This window comes from Puntigrus tetrazona, chromosome 7, assembly GCF_018831695.1.
Source record: "Puntigrus tetrazona isolate hp1 chromosome 7, ASM1883169v1, whole genome shotgun sequence".
NCBI lineage: Eukaryota > Metazoa > Chordata > Actinopteri > Cypriniformes > Cyprinidae > Puntigrus > Puntigrus tetrazona.
Genome location: NC_056705.1, coordinates 3,207,825 through 3,216,375, shown reverse-complemented (window position 1 = coordinate 3,216,375; position 8,551 = coordinate 3,207,825).

Genomic DNA, 8,551 nt, shown 5'->3' with positions numbered 1-8,551 from the left:
TGCGCGACAGCCCCCTTTTTACAAGATAGCTGAAGATGGAAATGCAGAGTTGAATTAACAAGGTGAATGAGGCATTAAATGAACCTGATATAACTCTGTTCCTCTCGGCGTGCAGGGATGCAGTTGCGTGTGCATACACGGTGCATGGCTTGCTCACGATTCTAGTTTTGAAATATGTTTCACACAGTTTGCTTGGAAATGTGTCCACTACGAAGCCCCTCTTGGTGTCAATTTATTTGATGGAAAATTCAATAACTTCGAAAAGAGAATATTTCTGCCACACACTGGACGTTCTGTAAATTGGACAGCACAACGACAAAAAGTAATTTCCATGAAAATCAATATTAATATCTGTCTGTAAGGCAAGAACATTACACTGTCACCCTTAACCTACTGTTGGTGGAATATGAAAGGCAGGGACGCTTGGAGAAATAAAGGAAACATTCATCAGACTAATTTTGTCCGCGAGCAAACAGCATGCTTTTCATCGACTGAAAAATCTAAAGAAGGAGAAAATGCATTCAGTCTGGCAGATCTAGATGGGATATATCCAACGAATATATTTTGAAACCCGCTGATATAACAGAACGAGAAGCTCAGAAGTGTGGAGCTTTTAAAGAGAGGTAACATTTCCTGAAGCAGTAAAAAATGAATGAATGTGTGTTTAAAATAAGTGAAATATCTCCCTGTTATTTCCGCCACCGAGTCCGACGGGACATATACAAAGTAGGCAATTTGCTCATGTCAAATGATGTCTCTCTGGCCTGTTTGCCGTTTGAATGCTCGCGCGCGCTGACACATGCTTGCTAGTTTAAACGCATCTGATATGCTCGTCGGATATATCGATCACCTTCATCCTCACCAAATGAGACGCAAACAGCCTCGTACCAATCTTTAGCAACCATAATCGTGATATAGGCTAATAGTTTCTTCCAGCCTCAATACCTCATTTGGATACGATGACATCATTCGTACGATGTCTTATTACGCCAAGTGTAGCTGCAGTTTTTTTCAGCCGTCGTATTTCATATTTGGCGAGACAATACAAGATAGTCTTTATTTATAAAAGACGGTATATGAGACTACTTTTTACTGTTTAAAAAAATCTACTTTTACTTTTCCCAAAATGAGTTAAACTTCATTTCTTTTCCCTCAGAATTTCAGCACCCTGGACAGCACTCTCCGTCGCTTTATGAAGACAAACGTGCTATGAACCTACGTTTTTTTTATTTGCATTTTATTTTTTTTCTCCAACCAACACTTGTGAACCCACACACAAAACCAGATCAAAGAAATCTTAATATGACTTTAAAAATGTCAAAGGGTGAACTAAAACCCTCTTCAGCAGCCACTGAGTCAGGCTGGTTGGCTGATTGGTTAAGGATGGTGGATGTGGGCCAGGTCACAGAGGCTCAGTGGCTGTTTGCCTGCAGGACTCTAGTCTCTGATGAGAGGGACATGTCACATGTTGTTTCTTCATCTGGCCGAGAGGCCACAAATTTATTTGAACACAGACTGAGAGCCAGTCAGAGATGTTCCCAGCTGTCTTAGTCAACAAGCCTGTGCAGAGCAACACATCTGAGCCTATGTATTTATAGAACAAAAACTGATACTACTTGTATAAGCACTGTGTATTAAGAGATACAGATTTTATAGGGTTTGGGGTAACCTTAAGGAAATATTTCTACATGGTTTACCCAAATAAAGTATAGCTTTGGCAGTTAGGTTAATAGATCATATTATTAAATCATTTGTATGTTACAATCTTGAACTGCAATACCAAATATGCTAATAACTGTTTTTACTATCATGGTAATCTTTTATATGTTTTGTTTCCTCAGAGTGGCAAAAGAGAACCGTTAAAGAACATCCATACGTATACAACAAAACAAGCATCACTAAGTATTTTCTTTTCTTTATGTGTATTTCAAAGCTAAGAGTAATTAGAACGAAGTGAAATTTGAAATTGAACTTGAAAAGATACCACTCTCTTAAATATCCAACACAAATACAAATTCGTATGACCTTGTTCGATTTGTCTAAACCCCAGTGATGGTAGGTTTAGGATTGGGGTTAGATGTGGGTCGTTTGTACTAATTCATACGAATTGGAAACTTGTAAAATGCGTGTGATTTAGCAATCCTCGTATGAATTCATACAAGTGAGGTCTTACAAATTAGCCACCTTGTAAATATGTACAAATTGCTGTGAGGCTCCGATATATCCTAAAATGCTCTAAATATAAACTGGTTTCAAGTCGGAAACAACAATAACGTTTCTGAGTGTCTAAATACACAAAATGACATTTAATGGTGATCAAGCATGCAGTAGCAGTTTTTAGATTACACTCTCTATCCCGCCATAGACATAGAGGACGCTAGGTGTTGTGTACAGGGTACTGTGGCAAGACAAATAAGAGAGGCCAACAGCTTCAGAAAAGAAAAGAAATAATAAACAAACAAACAACAGACACAAGAATAGCCATCACAAACACACTGGAGTGCTAAAGAGGTGTGATTACACAAAATGGTGTGAATAAAATTAAATGAAGTGAAAGGAAAATTAGAATGAGAGGAAAAAGGGGAGAAAATGTTATTAGAGAAAAAAACAGATGGCCAAATTCAGCGTACCCTGGGGAATACAGGGGACAATTCACTGCACCTACGGTTATGAGAGCCAGGGAGGTTTTTATTAAGTGTGTGCATGTGTACGTGCATGCGAGGCTACTTTATGCCTTAGACTAAGACAAAAGCATTCCAGAAAATGAGCTCACGCTACATGAATGATGATGTCATAAAAAGGTTGAAAGATAACACCAGTGAATGCTTACTGTCCTACCAAGGTATACACATCGCACACACAGAGCACTCTCAGATGACAGGCAGTGAGTGGAAATGAAGGATTTGGGGTTCCATCCCGTTACATTATGCAGCAGATGGCGTGTAGGCCGAGCCAGGCCGGGGCAGTCCCAGAGGTAACACGCACACACACACACACACACCACACACACACACTCACAGGATGGGAAGGGGAGGGGCCAAAGCAGTATTGCCCCTGTCCAGTGCTGTTCTTCTCTCTTGCTCTCATAGAGCTTTCTTTAGTCTTGTGTCTGGTTCAAGGCATCAGGCAGGCTCTTTTTGAGCACTGCGTCGTTGAGCTTCCTGACTTGGTGGTTCCAAAGGTTCTGATAGGGTCACGTTTAGCAGAGAAATACGAATAAATAACTGCGTAACTGTGCATTCTATACTCATAAATGCAACGTAAAATGCAACATTGAACTATATTGCTCGGCCTTTGCAGTTCACGGTTATTTCTGACATTTTCTATCACACGTTCAAAGACAGAGTAATTGAATTTTTCACCAGTTTGTCAAAAAAGCCAGATTAATTCAGGAACACCACTGTAGTGTGTTTCTCAGAAACTGTTCTCGCTGAGCAGAAGCGACGATATTACTGCCAATAGAAGTATAAGTTATTTAATATGAACTTTTTATTTATTAATCTGACGCAATGCAGTATCGCACGCATAATCATTGTTCTGGTCTAAACATCAGCGCAGTTTTGTCACTTGATGTCTGTTGTGAACTCTGGGTCCTGAAGCAGTGCTAGTTATAAGATAACTCTCTTTCTCCGCTTCGTTTTCTGTCTCCTTTCCTTCCACTCAGCTGGAACTGCACCTGAGGACCACTGCAGAGGACCATGACCCTGACCAACATGGAAAAGTGTGTGTGTCTGCGCTTGAGAGGGAGATCACGTGGACAAGGTGTGTGGGTTTGAAAAATGAAAACAGCGAGTGCGTTCATGGGAGAGGGAGACATTTATAATTGCAGTCACCATCAGCATGGTTCCGCTTGCTAGTTTTAGTATTATGTTGATTAGTGTCGTTATGTTCGTGATCATATTCGCTGTGCAAGTTCATACTTTTGCTCGACTGATTATGGACCTCGTGTACGACTGGATCACATGTTCACACAAACATAAATCAGTCTTGCTTTCAGATGGACTCTTGTGTGGATTCACAGCATAACAAAGTATTTTATTATTATTGTTAAGCATTATTACAACACCATAATTAAAGTCTGGTTTTATTACACAGATAGAGTGAAAGACCTCCATCCTGTCACATTAGTTTGCTGGATTCCCTGGCATCCCAACAGCGTGAAAAACACCTTCAGCTTCCTCGTGTGCGAAGACGCTTTCAAGCGAACTCGTTTTCACACCACAAACACAGAACACGACACACAGGGAAACTCTTTAAAGATGTACGTGACCATTTGTATAAGCAAGTTCCAGTTTGGTATTACTTTACTCGTTTACCACAAAGCTGACTTCACACTCAGTAACCTGTAATCAGTGCCAAGAATGGGCATAGATCTTTCTCAATCGGCAACTGACGAAAGAGCCAATTCACTGACAAGTTCATTAAAGCAAGAGACCCAAATCAAAACCCGTCCAAAATGTCCATCCCACTTTGCACACTACCATGTGGTCATCTTGTCCCAGTAGCAAAATAGATGCCAAGGGAGCAGCAAGCCACCCCTCCCCAAACTACAAATACACTCTTGCGCACATGCCCCTTTGATTTAACCGAACCATCCTGGAGGTTTGGCATGGCGATGAGTTTAATGAACCCATCAGCCAGCTGGAGCAAAAGGACAAGAGTCGGTTAAAGAGGAGTGAAGAGAGAGAGAAAGGGGTGACCCATTCTGCTACATGCATCTCAAGCCAAAGGGCCAGAACGATAAGAGGGGAGGAAAGCCAAGGGCAGGAGAGCACGAGCAAGGGCATGACAAAAGGAAGCTAAATGTAGTGAAATGGGCCAAGAGTCAAGAAAAGGAAGAGACAGACTTTGCAAAGCAGGGCACACAAAGATAAACATTAGAGAAACGTGAAGAAAACTAAACGCTAAAATCCCAGAGAATGTAGAAGAAAGTGAGAAATGAGAGATCGTGGATTGTTGCGTCCAGATGCTTAGACATCTGCACCCACCTGAATCACTGGCTGACTAATGGGGCCTCCAGACTGCAACACATCTCCCATGCTTTGTATCCGAGATTTCTCCCCACTGATTCTGTTGGCTTTATTGTATGTGTAAATTGGTCGTACTGTTGACTCAAACTTCACAATTAATCCAAATGTTTGGCAAACAGCAATGAGCAGTTGTCTTGTAAAAAGCTGTCAACTAAGTAAATGAGGATGATGTGGCACACAGGCGCCAGAGACCCTTGTGGATGTTAATATACCTCCCAGTGCCTCTCTCTCTTTGTGCAGTGCACTTTGTGTGCATTTGTGTATGTGTGTGTGTGTGGGCTCCCTGCTGAGACTACAGATGGTAGAAGGGGCTGGCTAGGGCCACGGTGATGGTCACATTCTCACATGGGACCGCAGGCCCCCTGTTCTCACACCTACACCTCCTGTTCGGTACTGGCCAGCTCCACTGTCATTACCACAGCCTGCTGCCCCTGTAAACGCCAAGCCAGAAGCAGTGAATACGGCAAAGGATGTGCCAATCTATTATAACACACATGCACAACACATGGTTATGTGGCTTGAATTACAACTATAGTTGCCATAAGAGCCTCCCTTTAGATGCAGTGTGGAAAGGCGTTAGAAACCTCCGTTTAAAGTAGGGCCTTTAATAGCTTCTGAATTTAGGCAGAGATCGGTTTCACTTCATTTGAAGCAGCAATTAAACTTACCTTTTCAAGTTTAGCTGTCGCCTCTAAATGTCTAGTGATTATCATTGATTTGATTACACAGACCGTCACTGCTTTTAATAAAAATGAAGTGCTTAATCTTGTCATTATACATTACTATCACTCTGTTCTCCTGTTTGATACTGTTCAGTGCTTGACACAATTTTTGTTGCTAAAAGTGCTAAATAAAGTGATTGATTGATTGATTGATAGTGGGTTGAATTTTGATCATTTGAAGAGCATAACACAGTGAATTAAAAATTCTTCTGAATCAGATTTGAGATGCATCTCATTGACCTCAGGTGACACCCAATTCCACGAATGCAGAAACCATTTATAATTTAAATACCATATCCTTATGATGTTGTCTGTGGTTCACTTAAAGGTATAGTTCATTCAAACATTTCAATTCTATACAGTTTCTATTCTATTTACAATTTCAATTCTTACTCACCCTCAAGTAGTTATAAACCTGCATGAGTTTAATTTTTCTGCACATCAATGAAGATATTTTTTTAAAAAAATTATCTTTTTTTCATGTAAGTCAATGGCTACCAGCAACTGTTTGGTTATCCACATTCCTTAAAATATCTTTATTTGTGTCTGGTAAAAGAAAAAAGAACTTGAGGCTGAGAAAATAAGTTCTGATGAACAATGTGACTTTATTGTCAACCCATATAATAAAGCCATGTATATACATAATATAGTAAACCCATGTAATACATGTAAACATACCACACTTTTATATGCTTATCATAAAAGTAAAAACATATAAAACTTGTTACAAACTATTTAATATATCATAGATATCTAGCCCATACAATTATGTATGTTTACATATTACATAACACCATACACATGTATATCCATCCACAAAACCCAGCAATACGTGTTGATATTATACAACAAAAATTGACATTGTCAAATATTATTTGCCTTTTGTCTCTTCGAAGCACTCCATCGTTATCCATTTGATATAAAAGTTATGTGTGATGTTTCAAATGTAACTGCTTTTCAAGGTTGTTGGCTTTCCACTGGCCACTATGGCATTTCAAAGAAATGTCCTTTTCGTACAGTTTTTCGACCTGTGGTCTTGGCTTCATTTATGTTTGCTTTCAATTAACTCTAGGTGTATGTTATAAACGTGTATCTACCCAGTACATGAAAATGATATATCACCTCGTCGTGAATTTCACTCTTCATATAGGAAAATATACGTCATATATTGCTATTCTGAATGGAAAGATCTATCCAAAAGAAAGCACACATTGGTGAAGAGGGCTACAGTAGGGAATACTCATAGGTCAGTGCAGCAGTGGTGACTCTAGGGCTGACTGAGAGTGAATCAGCTGTTCTTAAGCTGCTCATGTTCTGTAATTGCTCTTGTCTGACACAGATCTCTGACTTGTAGTTGCAGGACAGTCTGCCCCTCTGACCCACTGCAATTAGACTGAGTCCTTGTGTGCTTCCTGTCAGTATAGCCATTCCGTTGTCGTATGACATGCACGAAGACACGAAACTCGGATATAAGGCTTTAGGCCGCTTGTCTATCACAGTACCCCCAGCCCATTCTTCCGTTGTCAGCACCGGTTCTTTGTCTACATACATCACGGCAATATGAAGCAAGTTGCAACTAGCCCTTGTCTCCCACCCTCCCTTCCGTGGCTCAGGGCCACAGCAAGTCAGTGGAGCCTCCCTCATCATTTTAATCAGCTTGTTAGGCATGGTCGCTCACCACAACACACAGATGCCTGATCAACAAACACACATACTTCTTTGATCCTTCTTTGCGATCTGGGAGTAGTGCGCACATAATCTCAGTATCGCGTGGAAAATATTGATGCCGAAAAGGTTTGGGAAAATTGCAATTTACTTTGACAAGATGGGGTTTTAACAAAAGTTGGCTGTTGGGGGAAATCGTACGTTCGGGAATTGTGCAAATCACACATACCATCTGAACTTGCCTGATTCCCCCAAAGCCATAAATCCAGCAGGGTCTCCTCGGCATCATCTGGACCCACCGACTGGCCCCCAGTCCCTACTGTCCACTTGGTCCCCACCTCTCACTATGATTGACATTTTACTTCAGTTCAAACAGTTCGGGTCCACAGACAACCTCTTGTGCATAATTGTTTGAAGTGCCTTGGTTAAGAAGATTTAAATTTAGCTTTTCGCATTTCGTACAAAAATGTACAATTCTGCAATTATTTGTTCATTTGAAAATATTTTTTTTTCCTGTGTCTTTCTTACTGTGCTATCTGTGTTAACGTTATAAAGAAGCATGTGCATCATGTCAGCGATGTTATTCATTCAGTCGGTCAATATACAAAGTGTATGCGTGTGTGTGTGTGTGTGTGNATCTCTGCTCGTGGACCGAGATGATGTGTGGAGAGAGGCAAGGGGAAGGTATGATGCGAAGGGGCGGTGTTAGACAATACCACCTCACAAATATATCCCAACCCTCTGTCATTCTGAAGAGCTTTCACCAAGAACTATTCTCTCAGACCCTGATCCGTTATATCCCGACCAGGCGACGGAGCTTCAGCGAAACAGAAGAGAAGACCGGATTTAAAGGAGATGGTTTTCGAGTCGAGGGCTGTTTTTGTATCGCCAGTTCACTCCAAATAATCGTAGTCTCGCCCAAGAGGACTGACAACATTTCAGTACTTTTCTACAATCTTATCGACATTGCCATCTCTATTGTCTAGAGTCTGGGGTCACGAGGCATCACCTCCAATTTTTTATCTCAAGATAAAAGGCATCATCCACTATTTTTTATTTTTTTTAACAGACGATTAACAGTGAAAGGCAGAATTGCTCAGCATCACAATTTCGACAGAGACAGATTTTACTCAG